This window comes from Mobula birostris, chromosome 29 (assembly GCF_030028105.1).
Source record: "Mobula birostris isolate sMobBir1 chromosome 29, sMobBir1.hap1, whole genome shotgun sequence".
NCBI classification, from domain to species: Eukaryota; Metazoa; Chordata; class Chondrichthyes; order Myliobatiformes; family Myliobatidae; genus Mobula; species Mobula birostris.
Window position 1 is genome coordinate 11,550,453 of NC_092398.1, and position 22,592 is coordinate 11,573,044.

The window sequence follows — 22,592 nt, forward strand, 5'->3', positions numbered from 1 at the left end:
CAGAGTGAACGTGCGATGAAGGATATCGGTGGATGTTGTGCGGTTCCAGGTTGGTGGGCCCCGGTATCAGATGTCCATCTGAGCAGGCAAGAGAGCCGGACAGTCAACAAACCTCAAGCCCAGGCTCTCACCATGGGCTAGTTCTGGGGTCAACACCAAAAATTGATTGGAAGTCCAGAAATCAAAGCCCGATGTCCAAATCTTGGAGACCTGTGATGCAGTTGGAGGACTATCCATGCGACAGGTAGGAGGGAGGGAAGGGGCTTCACAAACAAAAGAAAATCTGCAGACGCTGGAAATCCAAGCAATAAACACAAAAAGCTGGAGGAACTCAGCAGGCCAGGCAGCATCTATAGAAAAGAGTACAGTCAATGTTTCGGGCCAAGACGCTTCATCAGGACTCCAGAAAAAAAAAATCAGAGTTAGAAGTTGGGGAGAGGGGAGGAAGAAACACAAGGCGATAGGTGAAATCGGGGTGGGGGTTGAAATAAAGAGCTGGGAAATTGATTGATGAAAGAGATACAGGACTGGAGAATGGGGAATCTGATGGGAGAGGGCAGAAAGGCCATGGAAGAAAAAAGGGGGAGGAACACTAGGGGGAGATGATGGGCAGTTAGGAAAAGAAGGTGAGTGAGGGAAATGGGAATGGGGAATGGAAAAAGTGGGAGGGGGGCTTTACCAGAGGTTCGAGAATCAGTTTGTTTGGCTGCTGTTATCTTCTGTGCTGTTCTACTGAGCATTGTAGTCATGCTATATTAGCACTGGAATGTGTAGCGACACTGGTGGGCTTCCACCAGCACATCCTGTGTTGATTGTTAATGTAATTGACGCATTTCACAGTACGTTTCCATGTATATGTGATAAATAAATCTGAAACTGAACAGGCCTCTGTTCCACTGACTGCCTGCATTTCCCACTGCCTCAGTCAAACAGCCAAGTAAGCAAAGATACCTCATGACCTGGTCATTCTCTTTTCTTGAGAGATAAAAAAAAAGTTGAGAATCTGTACCAGCAGCTTAAGGACAGTTTCTATCCTACTGGTGTAAAACTTGAACAGATCTCTTCCAGTGGTTACTTGAAAAACAAACCAGAACCGCTAAGAGACTGAGTGAGGGAGTTAACACTGTGTGACTTGCTTCCAAAAAATCTGAGTTCCAAGTTCAAGTATTTTTGATCCTTTATTACAAAACCAGCAAAGATAGAAACATAGAAACAGAAAATCTACAGCACAATACAGGCCCTTCGGCCCACAATGCTGTGCTGAACATGTACTTACTTTAAAAATTACCTATGTTACCCACAGCCCTCTAAGCTCCATGTACCTATCCAGGAGTCTCTTAAAAGATCCTATCGTATCCACCTCCACCACCGTTGCTGGCAGCCCATTCCATGCACTCACCACTCTCTGCATAAAAAACTTACCTCTGTACCTACTTCCAAGCATCTTAAAACTGTGCCCTTTCGTGTTAGCCATTTCAGCCCTGGGAAAAAGCCTCTGACTCTCCACATGATCAATGCCTCTCATCATCTTATACACCTCTATCAGGTCACCTCTCATCCTCTATCGCTCCAAGGAGAAAAAGCCAAGTTCACTCAACCTATTCTCATAAGGCATGCTCCCCAATCCAGGCAACATCCTTGTAAATCTCCTCCGTACCCTTTCTATAGTTTCCACATCCTTCCTGTAGTGAGGTGACCAGAACTGAGCACAGTTGGGGTCTGACCAGGGTCCTATATAGTTGTAACAATACCTCTCAGCTCTTGAACTCAATCCCACAGTTGATGAAGGCCAATACACCATATGCCTTCTTAACCACACAGTCAACCTGCACAGCAGCTTTGAGTGTCCTATGGACTCGGACCCCAAGATTCCTCTGATCCTCCACACTGCCAACAGTCTTACCATTAATACTATATTCTGCCATCATACTTGACCACTTTTCTAGAATCTGTCTCCCTATCTGCTACTCGATGTCCCTGTTACTATTGGGTGGTCTATAAAAAACACCTAGTAGAGTTATTGATCCCTTCCTGTTTCTAACTTCCACCCAAAGATTCAGCAGACAATCCCATGAATTCCTCCTTTTCTGCAGCCATGACACTATCTCTGATCAGCGGTGCCACGCCCCCACCTCTTTTGCCTCCCTCCCTGTCCTTTCTGAAACATCTAAAGTGTGGCACTCTAAGTAACCATTCCTGCCCCTGAGCCATCCAAGTCTCTGTAATGGCCACATCATAGCTCCAAGTACTGATCCACACTCTAAGCTCATCTACTTTGTTCATGATGCTTCTTACATTAAAATAGACACATCTCAAACCATCGGTCTGAGCGTGTCCCTTCTCTATCACCTGCCTATTCTCCCTCTCGCACTGTCTCCAAGCTTTCTCCATATGTGAGCCAACCGCCCTTTCCTCCTTCTCTTCAGTTCGGTTCCCACCCCACAACAATTCTAGTTTAAACTCTCCCCAATAGCCTTAGCAAACCTCTCTGCCAGGATATCGGTCCCCCTCGGATTCAAGTGCAACCCGTCCTTTTTGTACAGGTCACGCCTGCTGCAAAAGAGGTCCCAATGATCCAGAAATCTGAATCCCTGCCCCCTGCTCCAATCCCTCAGCCACACATTTATCCTCCACTCTCTCTCCTCCTATACTCAATGTCGCATGGCACAGGCAGTAATCCCAAGATTACTACCTTAGAGGTCCTGCTTCTCAACTTCCTTCCTAACTCCCTGTAGTCTATTTTCAGGACCTCCTCCCTAATATGTACCACAACCTCTGGCTGTTCACCTTCCCACTTCTGGATATCGTGGATGCAATCAAGCACATCCCAGACCCTGGCACATGGGAGGCAAAATCTGCGTTTCTTCCCTGCATCCACAGAATTGCCTGTCTGACCTCCTAACTAGAGAGTCCCCTACTACTGCTGCCTTCTTCCTTTCCCTCACTTTCTGAGCCACAGGGCCAGACACTGTGCCAGAGGCGCGGCCACTGTTGCTTCCCCCGGGTAGGCTGTTCCCCCCCCCCACCCCCGCAGTACTCAAACAGGAGTACTTATTGTTAAGGAGGACAGCCACGGGATACTCTCTAGTACCTGACTCCTGCCCTTCACTGTTACCCACTTAACTGTCTCCCGAGGTCCCGGTGTGACTACTTGCCTATAGCTCTGTCTATCACCTCCTCACTTTCCCTGACTAGACGAAGGTCATCGAGCTGCATCTCCAGTTCCCTAACCTGGTCTCTAAGGAGCCTCAGCTCAGCGTACTTTGTGCAGATGTGGTCATCCAGGAGGCTGGGAGTCTTCTGGACTTCCCACATCTGACACCCAGTACAGAACACCCGCCTCACAGACTTACTTCCTGTTTCTATTCCTCACAGGTAACTTACCTCGCTTCGACATGTAATCGCCGAAGCCCTACCACTCTGCCTCAGATGACTCCAGCGTCTCCCTTTTATGCCTGAACCTTCCCTGCTATTTAACTCACGATTGGTGCTCCGGTTATAGCCGCTGATAGGCCATGTACAATGGACTAACACTCTCAAAGCTCCCTTTTTAAATAACCACCACCAACCTGCGAGAAATCCCTCTTGGTAAAGCTCTATTGACACCGCTTTTAGGCCATGTACAGCGGACTAACACTCTCGAAGTGTTATCTATACGCGATAATCTAGTATAGGGATAAAAAAAAAATTAACAAAACTAACATAGCTAAAGTGAGATAAGTGAAACAAGCGAAGTTAACATAACCAAATTAGCAGTCCACAAAAAAGAAATCCATTCCCTGGCTGTCTCTCTCTCTCTCTCTAAAACTAATGGTACAAAGGGTTAATACGTGACTATACTTATTTGCTTCTACCACATCCCAACCCATGTGACAGATTACTGTAACCCACAATAAAAACACACAATACTGAAAATAGGTACATGGCTCCTAAACCTCTCATAGAATAAAAAAATAAACTTGCTATTTTATTCTACCTCAACATGTGTCTTGGCACTTCTGACAACAATAAGCCAATTGCCAGCTACCAATATTTGTCAGTAGTTATTTCGGCTGTACATCAGTTATTTATTTTTAGTGTCCATGGTTTTATCGTGCACTCTATTAAATTTGTTTGAATGTTTACCCACTCTAGCTGACACGCCTCCTCAAATCCTTTCCTGAGCCTTTTAATTCACTTAAGGGATCTCAATGTCACAGTAGTTCGTGCACATCAGTAATCTTTCCTTTAACTGGGTGACCCTGCTGAGGTACGTTGTCTCATTAGTATTGAGGACTTTGGAGCTGCATTTTGGGGCAGCACGGTAGTGTGGTGGTTAGCACAATGCTTCACAGTACCAGATACCCAGGTTCAATTCCCGCTGCTCTCTGTAAGGTGTTCATTCTTCTCTTGACCATGTGGGTTTCCTCCGGGTGCTCTGGTTTCCTCCCAGTCCAAAAAAGTACCAGTTGGTAGGTTAATTGGTCATTGTAGATTGTCCTGCGATTAGGCTAGGTTTAAATCAGGGAATTACTGGTTTGAAGGGCCAGGACCTATTCTGCGCTGTATTTCAATAAATAAAATTTGCTTTCCAATTGCATCTGGCCCGATGGGTGTCCGTGGCCGTGTCCTTAGATCAGCTGATGGCAGTGTTTACAGATGTTATCCTCTCTCTGTTTCACTGAGGTTCCTATCCGCTTCAAGAGGACCAGTATCAACCTGATAGATAGCACACCTTAATGACGACTGCCCAGTGGTTCTGACATCTACCATCATTAAGATGCTGGTCATGACATACATTAACTCCAGGCTCCCAGATAACCTCAACCTACTGCAACTTCCCTGCTGCGGAAACAGATCTATGGTGGATAGCATCTCCCTGGCCCCTACACTCATCTCTGGAGTATGTGGACAGTAAAGACACCCGTGTTAGATTATTGTTTATTGACTACAGCTCTGCCTTCAATACTACAACTCCAAGCAGACTCATCATCATCTCTGAGACCTAGGAGTCAACACATCACTCTGTAGCTCCATCTTCAACATTCAACAGACTACAATCAGTAAGGATAAGCACGTCTTACTTCAATTACTCTAAACACTGGTGCATCACAAGATTGTATCTTCAGCCCCCTACTCTATTCCCTTTACATTCTTGATTGAGTGACTAGATTCCACTCTAACTCCAAAATGTGGGGTCCACAGACCAGTCAGTTAATGGTCCATGATATTAATAAAAAAAGGTTAGGTACCTCTGACCTACAAATTTGCAGGTGATATCACACAGTGGGCTGTATCTCAAATAACAATGAGTCAAGAATACGAGACAGAGAGACAGAAAGACAGAGAGAGAGAGAGAGAGAGAGAGAGAGGCAGAGACAGACAGAGACAGAGACAAGATGACAACAACATCAGCAAAGCAAAATGAGGTGGTTACGACTTCAGGAAGGGGAACAGAGCAGAGGTCAAGCGTTTCAATCACCAATAGCCTGTCCTGATCCAAACATGTAGATGCCATGGCCAGGAAAGCCTCTACTTCCAACACCTACTCTACTCACAATGCCTCTACCTCCTCAGGAAGCTAAAGAAAATCTGGCACGTCACCGTCAACCCTCAGCAATGCAGAACAAAGTATCATGGCTTGGCATGGCAATTACTCTGCCTGTGACTGCAAGTAATTAGAGTTGTGGACATTAGTGCATCATAGAAACCAGCCTCTCCTCCGTGAACTCCGTCTATATTTCTTGCTGCCTATGTAATGCAGCCAGCATAATCAAAGACCCCTCCCCTGGATATTCTCTCTTCTCCATCTCCCATCCGACAGAAGATACAAATATCTGAAAGCATGTTCTACCAGGCTCAAGGACAGCTCCTACCCCACTGTTGCAAGAATATTGAATGGTTCCCTTGTATAATAAGATGGACTGTTGACTTCACAATCTAACTTGTTATGACCTTGCACCTTATTGTTTAACCTGCAGTGCATTTTCTCTGTAGCTGTTACACTTTAATCTGCATTCTCAAGGCTCATTTATTATCAAAGGATACAACTCTGAAATTATTCTTCTTCAGATAGCCACAAAACCAAAACAAGAAAAGAGCAGCAGCATGATCATCAGCCCCCAAATTCCTCCTCCCCATAGAAAAAAAAACGAAACAGGCATGTCAACCCCCAAATCCTCCTCTCCCACACACACAAAAGAATGAGAAAGATTGAGCGAAAAAGACAGAATATTAAAAAAATCCATAAGACTGAAAAAAGTCTTTAGTCCAAGTCCATATCCAAAATGCAGAAAACACAGGTAACATTTTCAGGGCACAGCTGCAGGCCCTTCCCTCACTGGCAGCAGAGCGATCCCACCAGCAATCAAAAAATAGACAGCCAGTGCTCACCTCCTACATTCACCCCGGTGTTTCAATCTCCCTCGTTGCTTTAATTGGCAAACAATGGAAGCTTTAATTCTATTATTGTTTTATCTTGTACTACCTCAATGCAGTGTGCAATACCATTATATTTCAGAAACTGGTGGGGAAACTGTCCTTGCTTGGTCTCAACACCTCCCTCTGTAACTGGATCCTGGACTTCTTAATAGAAAGGCTACAGTCAGTCCATGTGGGCAGCAATCTCTCTAGCTCCATTACACTGAGCACCGGCTGTGTGTTCCGCCTGTTGCTGTTCATACTATTAACGTATGACTGTGTCACAGGATTTAGCTCAAACAATATCAAGTTTGTAGATGGCACAACCGTGGTTGGCCTCATCAATGATGATGAATCAGAGTCCAGAGAGGAAGTGGAGTGGCTGGTGGACCTTTGTGAGAACAACAATCCAAGTCTGAACATGGAGAAGACCAAGGAAATCATTGTTGACTTTAGGTAGGTGCAGATGAACAATCCACCTCTAAGAATACAATCCTCCCCCGTAGAAAGAGTTAAATGCACCAAGTTCCTGGGCATTCACGTCATGGATGACCTCGCCTGGTCCCCTAATATCACCTCCCTGAACAAGAAGGCACAACGCCTCCACTTCCTCAGGAGATTAAGGAGAGCGAGGCTCCTTCCCACACCCCCCAACACCCCTATTTTAATTGCATTTTATAGGAGCACCATTGATAGTGTCCTGACAAGCTGGATCTCACCTGGTACGGAAGCAGCAGAGCACTGGACCAGAAGTCCCTACAAAGGACCGTAAGAACAGCCAAGAGGATCATAGGGGTCTCCCTACTATCCATTGAGGACACTTATCAGAGCACTGCGTGCACAGGGCCCTTAGCATTACTAAGGATCCCACCCATCCACCCAGCGTCCTCTTCGACTTTCTCCCATCAGGCAGGAGACTCCGATGTATAACAACAAAGAAAGGCCAGGATGACTTCTGAACTCCCTGCCACATCACATTCAGAGTGTCACTGGATAATTTGTACTGTTCCCTACAATATTTAATTGATGCACTGTACTTATTTATCTATTGTATTTGATTTGTAGATACAATTCTTACTTTCCTAAGTCATTGTGTGTTATATGTACTACTATGCTTTACATCCTGGTCTGGAGAAAAATCTCGTTTGACAGTGTACATGTATATAGTCAAATGACAATAAACTTGACTCATGAATTGATCTGTATTAACAGTATGCAAGACAAGCCTTTCACTCGTGACGATATTAATCAGTTCTAAATTCCAATTGTTAAAAATTAAGCAGGAATTAAAAGATTTAATCCTTGCCTACAGCAGGCTAATGATTTACTTATACTATAAAAATTTAATGCAACCGAGATTTCAAGTGCAATAATGGTTTTAAAAATGACACACAGCTGGTCCAGAAGGACCAAGTTTAGCCAAGGTCCTCTAATCTCAAAATCTGACTGTCTCTGCTTCCACAGTAAGTCCTGCCCCGATTTCTCAATCTCAGCTCTTCACTGAAGCTGACCAGAGCCCTCGAGCACAAGACCTGCCTTATCTGCGTCCCAATAGTTCCGAGTTACAGCACCCACTTCCTTCTTGAGCAAAAACACATACAGTTGCAAGAAAAAGTTTGCAAAGCCTTTGAAATTACCTGGTTTTCTGCATTAATTACTCATAAAATGTGGTCTGATCTTCATCTAAGTCACAATAATAGACAAACACAATCTGCCTAGACTAATAACATACAAACAATTGTACTTCTTCTTGTCAATACTGAGTACACTATTTAAACAATCACAGTCTAGGTTCAAAAAAGTATGAGAACCTCTGGGGTAATGTTACTCCTCTGGAGTAATGCCTTCTACAAAAGCTATTTGGAGTTGGGTGTTCTAATCAATGAGATGAGATTGGAGGTATGGGTTGTAGAGGTGCCCTGCCCTATAAAAAAGACATACAAAATCAGAGCCTGCTCTTCTCAAGAAAAATCTGTTTATGTGCACCATGCCACGATCAAAACAACTTTCAGAGGACTTTAAAAGAATTGTAGAGATGCATGAAGCTGGAAAAGGCTAAAAAAGCATTTTTAAAGACCTGAGTGTTCATCAGTCCACAGTAAGAAAATTGTCTGCAAATGGAGGAAACTTAGTACTGTTGCTACTCTGCCTAGGAGTGGGCATCCTGCAAAGATCACACCAAGAGCACAATGGGCAATGCTGAAGGAGATGAAAATGAACCCAAGGAAAACAGCAAAAGAATTGCAGAAATCTGTAGAATTTGCTAAAATCTCTGCTATGTCCACTATATAAAAAAAACTAAACAAGAATGGTGTTCATGGAAGAACAGCAGTGACGAGACCATTAGCATCCCAAAAAAACACTGCTACATGCCTCAAGTTTGCAGAAGTCCACCTGGATGTTCCACAACACTTCTGGGACAACGTCTGTGGACAGGTGAGACAAAAGTTGAACTTTGGCAGGAACGAACACCGTTATCTTTGGAGAAAAAAGGGCACTGCACACCAACATTGAAACCTCATCCCAAATGTGAAGCATGGTGGAAGGAGCATCATGGTTTGGGGCTGCTTTGCTACCTCACGGCCTGGACAGCTTGCAATCGTCAAGGGAACAATGAATTCAAAATTGTATCAAGACATTTTAAAGGAGAATGTCAGGATAGCAGTCTGTCACCTGAAGCTTAATAGAAGCTGGATGATGCAATGAGACAATGATAAGAAACACAAGAGTAAATCAACAAATAAATAAAATAAATAAAGGCATCCGTTAGCCTTGCGAGATCATGGATCTGCGCCTGGAAAGTCTTCACTCTCCAGGGCGCAGGCCTGGGCAAGGTTGTATGGAAGACCAGCAGTTGCCCATGCTGCAAGTCTCCCCTCTCCATGACACCGATGTTGTCCAAGGGAAGGGCAAGGGCTGATACAGCTTGGCACCAGTGTCGTCGCAGGGCAATGTGTGATTAAGTGCTTTGCTCATGGACACAACATGCTCCCTCAGCTGGGGCTCGAACTCACAACCTTCAGGTAGCTAGTCCAATGCCTTAACCACTTGGCCACGTGCCACAAATAACAACAGAATGGTTTAAAAAGAAGAAAATTGGAGTTTTGGAACGGCCAAGTCAGAGTCCAGACCTTAACCCAATTGAGATGCCGTGGCATGACCTGAAAAGGGCTGATCATGCAAGGTATCCCAGAAATACTAATGAACTGAAAGGTTTTTTTTCTAAAATGGGGAAATGGTCTAAAATTCCTCCTCACCATTGTGCAAGTCCGATCAGCAGCTACAGGAACCATTTGGTGGGGGTTACTGCTGGTAAAGAAGTTTCTACCGGATATTAAATACAAGGGTTCACATACATTTTCCAGCCTGGACTGTGAATGATTAAACAATGTGTTCAATAAAGACATGAAAAGTACAATTTGTTTGTCAATTTGTTATTAGTTTGTCTATAATTGTGACTTAGAAGATGATCAGACCACATTTTATGAATAATTGATGCAGAAAATCAGGTAACTGCAAAGGGTTCACAAACTTTTTCCTGCAAATGCACAAACCCCATTTCCAGAAAAGTGGGGATATTTTTCAAAATGCAATAAAAACAAAAATCTGTGATGTGTTAATTCACGTGAACTTTTATTTAACTGACAAAAGTACAAAGAAAAGATTTTCAATAGTTTTACTGAACAACTTATTTGCGTAAATATACACAAATTTAGAATTTGATGGCTGCAACACACTCAACAAAAGTTGGGACAGAGTTAAAATAAGATTGAAAAGTGCACAGAAAAGTCATGCTACTGTGACAATTATAGCCACCTGGGCTCGGGAGTACTTCGGAAAACCATTGTCACTCAACACAGTCCGTCGCTGCATCCAGAAATGCAATTTGAAACTGTATTACGCAAGGAAGAAGCTATACATCAACTCTATGCAGAAACACCGGCGAGTTCTCTGGGCCCGAGCTCATCTCAGATGGACCGAAAGACTGGAACCGTGTGCTGTGGTCAGATGAGTCCACATTTCAGCTAGTTTTCGGAAAAAACAGGCGTTGAGTTCTCCGTGCCAAAGATGAAAACAACCATCCAGATTGTTATCAGTGAAAGATGCAAAAGCCAGCACCTGTTATGGTATGGGGGTGCATCAGTGCCCACAGCATGGGTGAGTTGCATGTATGTGAAGGTACCATTGACTCTGAGGTGTATATTAGGATTTTAGAGAGACATATGTTGCCATCAAGGCGACGCCTCTTCCCGGGATGTCCATGCTTATTTCAGCAGGACAATGCCAGACCACATTCTGCATGGGCTACAACAGCGTGGCTTTGTAGACACAGAGCGCATGTGCTTGACTGGCTTGCTGCCAGTCCAGATCTATCTCCTATTGAAAATGTATGGCGCATCATGAAGAGGAGAATCAGACAAAAGAGACCACGGACTGTTGAGCAGCTGAAGTCTTATATCAAGCAAGAATGGACAAAATTTCCAATTGCAAATCTACTACAATTAGTACCCTCAGTTCCAAAACGATTAAAAAGTGTTATTAAAAGGAAAGGTGATGTAACACAATGGTAAACATGCCTCTGTCCCAACTTTTGTTGACTGTGTTGCAGCCATCAAATTCTAAATTTGTGTATGTTTACAAAATACAATTAAGTTGGTCAGTAAAACTATTGAAAATCTTTTCTTTGTACTTTTGTCAGTTAAATGAAGGTTCACGTGAATTAACATATCACAGATTTTTGTTTTTATTGCATTTTGGAAAATATCCAAACTTTTCTGGAAATGAGGTTTGTACATTTTAAATAGAGAGATAACTCTATCTCATCAACCCTGATATCAGTGGTAAATAATATTCAAGATTCTGTATATTGGTAGTCACACTAGTCATAGAATCTTAATCAAATTTTCACGACATATGCCAGTGATATTAAACCTGATTCTGATGAGAACATCCCCTATTGATTCATTATCTATGCTTTTGATTCACACCCTACTTCCTTTTAATTATTATGTTTAATGGCTTATCGCTTATGAATCCTCTGCATCTTGTAAAATCCCGATTGTTAAAAAAATGCATTTTCTCTGCAAAAAAAGGTGACATTTATTAAGGAAAATATTCAAAAGTACAAATGCAATAAAAATATTTAAGCAGGTAAACTCAGGGAAAGACGATCTTGGCATAAAATTGTTCTACAATATTTGTGAAACGTTGGTTTTGCTTTTCCTTCTCCTGACAGATGTATTATCAGCTGCAAAACTTGCTGTGAGCTATTGCAACAAACACAAAATGCTTGAGGAACTCAGCAGGCCAGGCATCATCTGTGGAAATGAAAGTTTTGGGCTGAGATCCTTCATTAGGACCAGTCACCAGTCCTGTTTACACTTTTCCATAGATGCTGCCTGGCCTGCTGAGTTCCTGCAGGTGTGTGTGTGTGTGTGTGTGTGATTTCTGTTGCTGTGGACTGCCAGACTCCGCAGATTTTCTCGCTGCCGTGATCTATTGATTTTTGCCGCTCTCCAAGAGTTTTTAATCAATGTAGCTGCCAGCCCCAAATCATAAGCCATCAACCAAAAAGTTCTCCCACTGATGCTGCCTGCTGAATTCCGCTTTTACTTCAGATTTCTATCCGCTGAAACTTCGTTTTCCCCTTCAAGTACTAAAATAGCTTACCTGGTTGTTTGTAGGCGTGTTGCTATGTGCAATTTGTTTGTTGTGTCTCTAATATTGGAACAATGAACCACGGTGCGAAGGAAGGTTTTAGTTGGAGGGGGGGGAGGAAAATAGCTTGGGCATCGTGGAAAAGGGGCCTTTAAGGATGCAGTGGTCTATCTGCAGCTGAGTTTTTCCTTGGCGGGAAGGCATTCAGTTTGAACAGCGAGCCTCCCCTTCCCCTCATGCGAGGACCGACCGGAAATCCCGGCTTGCAGCGCAACGCTACCATGGCGGCCAGCGACGTTCAATCACTGAGGCAAACGGCGGGATGAGGTTGGAATCGAGGGCAGATTGTCTGTGTGTTCGCCTTCTCGGACTCCAGTCCTTCGCGCGGCCCGGCACTCCCCGCCTCCCCTCCTTCCGTGCGATTGCTGAGGCGCTGAGCGCGGCTGGAGAGCGTTTCTGCGTCCGCCTGTGCGACCAGGCTCGATGGGGCAGTAAGGACACGGGCCGCGAGTGTGCCCCTGCCAAATAGTGAGTCTCCACGGCCGCGTAGGCCAGGACGGGGTGTCACGCCTGCGCACTAGCTGACAAGGGGCACTTCCTGCTAAATCGTGAACCACTCTGCAGTGACTGAGAATAAAGCTGTCTTCTCCTGCCGCCCATCAACATTTCTATAATTAAGAAAACTTTAGCTAATGAGTTCCCCGCTCTCGTTTGCTCTTAATGTGAATACTGGTACGTCGAATTTCTCATTTCTAAACTTTTTAATGAAAATAAGGCATTGATTTATTTTCAATTGTTAAAGAACTTTTATACGTACCTGTCTGCTATTGTTGATAAATTGTTCTGTTGATTTTATTGCACTTTATGGATTGAGAAAATTAAAATGTTGGGATAAAAACATAGATTTTTCCCCTTGGATTTCAACCTTGCTGGCTTAAGGTCCAATATTAATTATTGGTACAGCTTCCTGTTTACCAGCCTTATCATTCCTTAAGATATTGATATATTTTTGTGAATTTCCAGAATTTTTATTCTTATCTCTGTATTTCATAAATTCCTATTCCTATAACAATTTCCCAGTAATTGCATTTTTCCACTAATTTAAGAATTTTTAAATTTATGTTTATCTTTCTACTAACAGACCCATTAATATTTGTACTTATATAATATAGAAATGGGCCTCTTTTACTGGCAGTGCATTCCAGATATCAACAATATAGTGTAGTGAAAAATTAACCCCAAAATTTCCCCTTTAAAATTCCTTTCTCTCACCTGAAGACTATAACACAGAACACAGCACAAGGTGTTCAGCTCACAAAGTTTATTTTATTTTTTTATTTATTGAGATACAGCGTGGAATTGGCCCTTCAAGCCACACTGACCAGCAATTCCCTGATTTAATCTAAGCCTAGGGGAAATGAGAGGCAGTTGAGAAGAGATACGAGGTCAGAGTGGGGAACAGAAGAAGAGTGAAGGGGGAGGGAATTTTTTTTACTGGCAGGAGAAATCTATATTCATGCCATCAGGTTGGGGGGGCTACCAAGATGGAATATAAGATGTTGCACCTCCATCCTGAAGGTGGCCTCATTGTGGCAAAAGAGGAGGCCATGGTCTGATATATGGGAATGGGGATAGGAATTAAAATGGTTGGGCACTTGGGAAGTTCCGCTTTTAGCGGATTGAGCGGAGGTGCTTGATAAAGCAGTCCCCCGATTTATGTCGGGTCTCACCAATGTAGAGGAGGCCATTTCGGGAGCAACGGATACAACAGACAACCCCAGCAGATTTGTAGGTGAAGTGGAGGAGGTTAAGGTGTGTTTGGTGGTAGGAGCACCTTGAAGATGGCTGCAGTTGCAGAGAATGATGTATTGAATGTGGAGGGTCATGGGGTGGTAGGGGAGAACAAGAGGAACTCTAGCGGGACAGCGGAAAGATGGAGTGAGTGCGGATGTCCGGGAAATGGGGGCGATGTGAGTGAGGGCAGCATCAGCGGTGGAGGAAGGGAAACCCCATTCTTTGAAGAAGGGGGACATCTCTCCCAGAGAGGAAAGCCTCACCCTGGGAACAGGTGCGGCAGAGTTGAAGGAACTGAAAAAAGCAAATAGTATTTCTACAGGAGACGGGGTGGGAAGAGCTATAGTCAAGACAACTGTGGTAATCAGGAGGTTTATGAAAGATGTTGATGGTTTTTTTTGCTCCAGAGATGAAGACAGAGAAATTGAGAAAGGGGAGAGAGGTGTCAGAAATGGACAGAGTGAATTTAAGAGCAGGGTGAAAGTTGGAAGCAAGTTTGTTGAAATTGACCAGCTCAGCATGGATGCTTTGAAGCAGCATGCATCAGGTCATCAATGTAGTGCAGGAAGAGTTGGGAAGCATTACCAGGGAAGGTGTAGGATAGCTTATATGCATGGATTGATTGTGTGAACCATAAAGTGACACTAGGCACAGGAATGTCTGTACATAAGGTGACTGAGAGAAAGTGATAAAGTGGCAGTGGTTGTGGAGGGGTGAATTAGTGGGTGGAGGTTTTAATCATCCTTACTGCTGGGGAAAGTAAATGTTTTTGAGTCTGGTGGTCCTGGCATCCAGCTTGTACAGCTAGAGATGCTCTCTACTGCGCATCTGTAGAATGACTTGAGTATAGATGTACATAGTCCAGCTCACTTCAGCCTCCTCACAAAGTAGGGGTGTAGGTGAGCTTTTTGGATCGTGTATAATGTGTTCTGGGACCATGAGGGACTGTGCGAGACGTGCACTCCAGAGGTTTCCATTGCTGTGCTACCAATGTAAAGAGGGCTGTGAGTGGTGCAAGTTCTCCTGAAGTCGATAACCACCTCCCTTGTCTTGTTAACATTGAGGAAAAGGTTATTTGCATGCCACCAGGTCCTGAGCTCTTCCAGCTCCTCTGTGAGGGCTGTCTCATTATCATTGGTGATGATCCTCAGCGCCATCGTGTCATCGGCAAACTTGACACTGTGATTACTTACAAGAGTAAATCTGCAGATGCTGGAAATCCAAGCGACACACACACAATGCTGGAGAAACTCAGCAGGCCAGGCAGCATCTATAGAAAAAAGTACAGTCGATGTTTTGGGCTGAGACCTTTTGGCAGGACCAGAGAAAAGAAGATGAGTAGATTTAAAAGGCGAGGGAGGGGGGAGAGAGAGACACACAAGATGAGAGGTGAAACTGGGAGGGGGAGGGGTGAAGTAAAGAGCTGGGAAGTTAAATGGTGAAAGTGATACTGGGCTGGAGAATAGGGAATCTGATAGAAGGGGACAGAAGGCCATGGAAGAAAGAAAAACGGGGAGGAGCACCAGAGGGAGGCAATGGGCAGGCAAAGAGAAATAATGAGAGAGGGATGGGAACTTGGCTATTTATAATTGGTCTCCTATAATGGCCATTTTTAATCTACTTTGAAAGAATAGTTCACTCCAGCTTCTTAAGTTCTGTGCTGTAATTTTCAAAAGGAACATTGTGACTGTACATTTTCCTCATACTTCCCTAAAATTGGACGCATATCAGTCGAAATCAGAATCAGGTTTAATGTCACTGTTGTGAAATTTGTTGTTGAAGGATAAATTAAAGGAATGAAACAGCACATGCATTGCAAGTTTGCAAAAAACTATATCCAGAAAAACTTAAGCCATGAGTATACAGCGTGGGAAAAGGACCTTTGACCCCGACTTTCCCATGGCAACCGAAGCATCTAGCTGAGCTGGGCCCATTTGCATTTGTTTGGCCCATATCTCTCCAAGCTTTTCCTATCCATATTACCTGTTCAGATGTCTTTCAAACATTGCAATTGTACGTGTCTCTAACAGTTTTTCTGGCAGTTCATACTGTCCATCCTCGGTGTAGGAAAAAAATTGCCCTCCACCCCATTCCTTTTTAAATCTTTCCCTTTGAACCGTAAATCTATGCACTTTACTTCTAGGTTCCCCTGCTGGAGGGGGAGTAAAGACAGTGGCCATAAACACGAGATTCTGCAGATGCTGGCAGACCAGAGCAGCATACACAAAATGCTGGAGGAACTCAGCAGGTCATTTGTAGACCAGATTAAACGGTCGACGTTTCAGGCCGAGACCCTTGTGAAGTCCCATCAGGATCCTGATGAAAAGTCTCAGCCCGAAACACCGACTGTTTATTCATTTTCATAAAGGAGGTGACCATTCACTTTATCTATGCACCTTAATGCTTCCATAATGTCACATTCCAGTGAAAACATCCAGAGACAATCCTGTCTCTACTTATAACTTAGTCAAGTCTCAGCAACGTCCTTTTGAATCTTTTCTGCACCCACTCTAGCTTAATGACATCCTTCTACCAGGATGTACACAGTGTGTCAAATGCTGCCTTCCCAACATGGTGTTCAAGCTGTCTTACTCGGTTCGCTCACCGATGAAGGAAAGTGTGTCAAATGCTGCCTCCACCACACTGTCCATTTGCTTTGCCATTTTTAGGGAACTGTGTACTGAAACCTTACAGTTTCTCTGCTCTACAATACTCTTTATGGCCCTGCCATTTATTATGCAAGCCCTGCCCTGGTTTATCTTCCCATTTGCTATGCTAGTGTTTTCTGTCTGGTGGAAATAACTCGGAAAATGTGTAGCTCATGTGTTTGATGGCTGGGTTGAGCTGTTCTCCAATCTTGGCAATCCACTTGTAAGCATTTCATCGCCATACGAGAAGGCAATGCACCTTTCAATTGTGGGTCCCTCCATATGTTTGGCTTTTGTGTACTTATCAGTTGATTGGTCGTCAACAATCATGACGTAGGGAGGGGGCTTGTCACTGGGTGCATGGCGAACTCTGGAATTTTGCCCGCATTGGGGTCTAAGTGGGATCAAGGTCTACGTACCTGTTTATAGAGTTGTTTGTGGGAAACCACGCTTCTAGGAATTCTCTTGCGTACCACATGTTCACTTGCACCAGCACTTTCACTGATGCCCAGTCAATTTGGGCCCTTCTTGATCTTCATGGGGTTGGTCATGGCCCTTTACAGCCAGTTGATGTTCATGGAGCCTCATGGATAGTTCTCTTCCAGTTTGGCCAATCTAACATTTGCTGTAGTCCGCGAATTGGATTTTGTGGACTACCTTGGTCTTGTCCAATAGCTTGGTTCGTTCTTTTGGTCTGCAGAGTACTCTTCCCTAACATAGCTGTCGGTTTATGTGTGACTGAAATTCTACGTTCTTGGAGCAGTCAGGCTGTCATTTCCAAGATATTTCGAATGTATGGAAGGACAACCTGTCTTTTGTTGGTGCGTTGTCGACCTCATAGGCATCTTCGCGTGAAGTTATGTGGGTATCCATTTTGTGCGAATACTTAGAAGAGATATTTCTCCTCTGTATACTTTAGCTCCGCCATGCTAGAGGATAAGACCATTGGACAAGACCAATGCATGGACTGCAGCAAATATTACGTCAACCAAACAGAGAGAAAACTATCCACACGGATCCATGAACAGGTTGAAAGGCCGAGACAGAGTAGATGTGGAAAAGATGTTTCTCATGGTGGGGGAGTCTAGGACAAGAAGGCACTGCCTTGGGATAGAGGGGCGTCCATTCAAAACTGAGATGCGGAGAAATTTCTTTAGCCAGATGGTGGTGAATTTGTGGAATTTGTTACCACAGGCATCTGTGGAGGCCAGGTAGTTGGGTGTAAAGTCAAGGCACAAGCAGATACACAGCATGCACGATAATTCCTCGAGGCGTGGTTTTCCGCAAGCAATTCTATAAGCAGGCTAGTGGACCTCAATCCCATTTATAAACCAATCTGGGCAAAATTCCAGACAGCGCACAGAGTTTGCCACGCAACCAATCAGGCCAAGCACTTGGAGGACACACAAGTAAATGGCGCACTGATGATGTCTCTTTGTATAGTGATGAAACGTTTGCAAATGGATTACCAAGATCAGAGAAAGACTCAACCCAACCATTTTCAGTCTGTCCTTTTAAAATGAGTGGGATACAGTGCGGAATTGATTGGAAATAATTTGGAAGATGTATAGCTCGGGTGGTTGATGGTTGGGTTGAATTGTCCTCTGATCATGGCAATTTACCTGCAAACGTTTCATCACCATGCGAGGAGACACCATTGTGCTGTTGATAGTGGTGTGTCCTCCGAACGCATGGCCTTTATATACTTTTCAATCAGCATTGGATGTCATTTCAGTAACTCAATTGTGATGTGGGGAGCAAATCTCGTCACTGACTGGCTGTTTGGCGAACTTTATGTGTCGTGGTCTGGAACTTCAGCCACATTAGCTCATAAATAGGATCGAAGTCTACGTGTTTGTTTACAGAATTGTTTGCGGAGAACCCTGCTTCTAGGAGTTCTCCTGTATGCTGCATGCTTGCTTGCACCATAACTTACACTGATACCAGTCAAATTTGTGCCCCTCTCGATCCTCATGGGTAGAGACAAGGGCATGCAAGAGAATCAATCAGCTATTGAAAAGTATTTAAAGGCCAAGCATTTGGAGGATACACTGCAGTTAACAGTGTACTGATGATGTCTTTTCGCATGGTGATGAAATGTTTGCAAGTAAATTAAAGAGACTTGTGTCAGTAAAAATACTGCTCAGGAGGAGTTGGGACTTGTTTGAGTCGAAGATGATTAAATGCCCCAAAAACAATGCTGGGCCTATCAGTAACAAAACCAGCATTAAAATGTCACCACCACAAGTATTGCATGTTTTGACATACAGTTCGTAGATTTTTACTCCCCCACATTGAATAACTAGGTCCGGTTCCGTCCACCTAAACTAGGTGCACGGTTGGATCCATCCAAGGACCAGTCCGATTTGGGAACGTCGAGTACGGGCCGGAACAGGCCCAGAGCGAAACTCTGTGGCAGGACCCGGGTCCTCGTGCAGGGGACAACCCGGTGCTTGGACAATTTAAACACCGGGCCAGGTGGACTGAAAAAGCAGGGTGTTGGGACCGGAGGAGAGGGTTGAGCCAGTCCTGCTCCGGAACATCTTACTCTGCTCTCCTCGGCGCTGAGGCTGTGTCGTTCCCTGGCTGCTCTGGGCTTCGTGTCCATGAGCTTTGCAGCGGTTTGCCCTACTGTGTGATGAACTGAGATTGAGGCTATGGGCCTACTCCGGGCTTCGGGTTTATGGACTCGCTTTTGTTCTGAATGCTGGTGCTTGCTGTATTGTTTGCATGATTTGTTTTTTTCTCCCTCTCTCTGAGTATTGGGTGTTGATCTTATTTCAATTGGGTTCCTTCACGTTTCTTGCTTTGTGGCTGCCTGTAAGCAGATGAATCTCAAAGTTGTATAATTTATACGTACTTTGATAATAAATGCACTTTGAACTTTAGTTCCTAGTGAACATTGCCTGCTGTAGTAGAGCTTGGGTTTTAAGTAAAATATGGTGGCATCCGTTAGTCTGCGAGACCGTGGATTTCCAGGGCGCAGGCCTGGGCAAGGTTGTATGGAAGACCGGCAGTTGCCCATGCTGCAAGTTTCCCCTCTCCACGACACCGATGTTGTCCAAGGGAAGGGCAAGGGCTGATACAGCTTGGCACCGGTGTCATCGCAGGAGTTGCCAGAACGCGGCTGAAGGCACTGTCGGACTGCCTTAGGGACTCCAGTTCCGGATTTGTCCTCAGGGTTTACTCCCGAAGCCTTTCCCATGAGTGGGTATGGCCACAAGGCAGCGGAGATTTGAAATCAGAGTTCTCCCTCTTAGATGGACTGCCTTCGCAGGCTGACGAGCTCCATCTACCCTGACCACTGGTTTTAAGGTTCCAGGTCCCGCCTTCGCCCCTTCTCCTGTCAGTAGAAACAGTTCCGCCAGGCATAGAGGCTAAGCCACACGAGAAGGCCAGGAGTTGGACTTGGTTGTCAGAGGCTATTTGAGGCGCATGCTGTGAGGAGCACTTTTATGTAGTGGGAGCTTGTCCCCACTACCACTCCTCGGCTTGACAACCTTGGAACCGAAGTGAATAACAAGATTAATTTAAATAAGGATCTACATTGCCTAGAAGAGGGCTGGCATACTGTTCATGAAATCTTTGTGCTTATTTGTAAGAAAGTAGAAGACCAACAGTGGAAAGGTCAAAATAGAATGTTGGTGTGAGGTAGGAGTGAAAGAGGAGTTATTACCGTGAGATGAAGGCCAAATTCACGCACTTATTTTTATTCATTAGGCTGTTGTAAGATGTGACCTTTTTGAAAATCGGTGTTCATTGTGAATCCAGTGTTCATAAATGTTGCAGAGATCCTGTTCACACAGTAATCATATAAATTTAACTGTAGCCTCTGCTTATTAAGGGTGTGGTGTAACTTAGCAGCTGATCATAAACAGGAGAAAAAGTCTAGAGGTGCTGGAAATTCAGAGCAACACATACAAAATGCTGGAAGAACTCAGCAGGTCAGGCAGCATCTATGGAAATGAATTGGTAGCTTCAGTACTTGGCCAGGTACACCATCTGGGCCAGATGCTTTCTGTGGATTCACCTCCCTGAAGGATGCTCCCGTGTCACACTCAGACTGCGATCCTAGGTTCATTGGTGACAGTCGGGGTTCGTGAATGTGCTTCTATGTTTTGTCGGTCAAAGTGGGCATAAAAGGCATTGAACTCATCTGGGAGTAAAACCTCAAACAAGAGGAATTCTGCAGATGCTGGAAATTCAAGCAACACACATCAAAGTTGCTGGTGAATACAGCAGGCCAGGCAGCATCTCTAGGAAGAGGTCCGGTCGACGTTTCAGGCCGAGACCCTTCGTCAGGACTAACTGAAGGCTCTTACTAACTCTTCCTTCAGTTAGTCCAGACGAAGGGTCGCGGCCTGAAACGTCGACCGTACCTCTTCCTAGAGATGCTGCCTGGCCTGCTGCATTCACCAGCAACTTTGATGTGTGTTGCTGGGAGTAAAACCTCATTGTTATTGTATGTTGCTTGGTTTTGCTTTGTAGGAGGCAATGGCATTGAAGCCCAGGTCTTGTTCTTTGTGTTAGTAATTGGGATTGAAAGATATTGAAAAAATGCAGGCATCCTGTCACGTTTCTCACCAATGGTGCTGAAAAGATTGTATATAGAATGGACCTTATCTATAACATGATTCAAGGAGTACAAAGAATCACTGGTTCATAACACCTGTAGCCTTTCCATTAAGTATGCATTAAGACCTAATCATTGGACATTCTATTATTCTGTCTGGCACTCTACAGAAATATCTTATTTGCCAAATAATGATTTTAAAAGCTACACACCTGATCAATGCATTTTGGCAGAATAGGATAGGTTACTGTGAGATGATGGTATTTTTTCAGAATCAGGTTCAATATTACTGGCAAGTGTTGTGAAATTTGTTGTCTTTGCGGCAACAGTACAATGCAATGCATAATATTAGAGAAAAAATGGTAATTGCTGAAAATATATACATATATATTAAATAGGTAAATTCAATAAGTAGTGCAAAAATAGAAATAAAAAAGTGATGAAGTAGTGCTCATGGCTTCAATGTCCGTTCAGAAATCAGGTGGCAGAGGAGGAAGATGCTGTTCCTGAATCGTTGAGTGTGTGTCCTCAGGCTTCTGTACCTCCTTCCTGATGGTAACAATGAGAACAAGGCATTACCTGGGTGGTGGGGGGTCTTTAATGATGGATTCAGTGACATTCTGCAGGCTGAAGCCAATACTTCTAGCTATCCAATCACAAACAAGAGAAAATCTACAGATACTGGAAATCCAAGCAGCATACAAAATGCTGGAGGAACTCAGCAGGCCAGGCAGATATACCTCTTTCGAATTACTCTCGTTGCAATCTGCAGCATGTAATTTCCCTTTAAGCACAGGTTGTTGTCTTTTGCATACTGGTCGAACGCCCAAGTTGGTGTGGTCTTTCATTGATTCTGTTATGGTTATTATCCTATGTATTTATTGAGTATATCCGCAAGACAATGAATTTCAGCGTTGTATTTGGTGACATATACGTACTTTGAATTTTGAACAAAGGAATTAATGTATCTGTAAAAGCTAGCAATAATATTGTCATCCTACAGAGCAAGAAATGGAATTGGAGCTAAGATCAAAATTCATGCTGGGGAGCGGTGATGGAATTTTGGGGAAGCTGTTAGTGGCAATGAATTTGTAATGGTAGAATAACATGCGCTGATGATTGAAGTAGTATAAAAAAGCTCTTTTTGTTTCGCACACCAAGTGCATTGTTTCCATGCTGGTGATATCATTAGAAAAGTGACTGCATACAGTGAATTTGTTCACTGCCTAGGTTCGTCAGTATCTAAACACTTGTGGTAGGCTTTATTTTAAAATTAAATTAAAAGGTCCTATTTCAGGATAGAAAGCAAAAGGATTCCTAAGGAATGGATTTATCTGATTGAAAAATACAAAATTATACGCACTGAAATTTCAATTCTCATAAATAGTGATCGTATGATTTAGGGGATAGGTTGCTTCAGGGTAACGCAATTGTTTCTCTGCTCCAGAAACCTTGGTTTAATTCTGATCTTCAGTGTTGTCTGTGCGGGGTTTGCCGATATTTTTTTTTCTCTCCTGTGG

At 43.9% G+C, this 22,592-nt stretch overlaps 1 protein-coding gene and 1 long non-coding RNA gene across 3 annotated transcripts in view; one reads left to right on the forward strand and one right to left on the reverse strand.

Moving 5' to 3' along the window:
• The window catches only part of LOC140190234 (uncharacterized), a 42,252-nt gene extending 29,639 nt beyond the window's left edge, over positions 1 to 12,613 (reverse strand). The window contains exon 1 of the long non-coding RNA XR_011883562.1: positions 12,070 to 12,613. This is a non-coding gene — a long non-coding RNA (uncharacterized lncRNA). The remainder of the gene's footprint in view (positions 1 to 12,069) is intronic.
• Positions 12,307 to 22,592, forward strand: part of LOC140190230 (protein phosphatase EYA3-like) — a 71,097-nt gene continuing 60,811 nt past the window's right edge. The window contains exon 1 of one of the 2 annotated variants that reach the window (XM_072246790.1): positions 12,307 to 12,789. The gene's annotated coding sequence lies outside the window, so the exon portion shown is untranslated. The remainder of the gene's footprint in view (positions 12,790 to 22,592) is intronic. The other variant, XM_072246789.1, reaches the window with a different exon arrangement.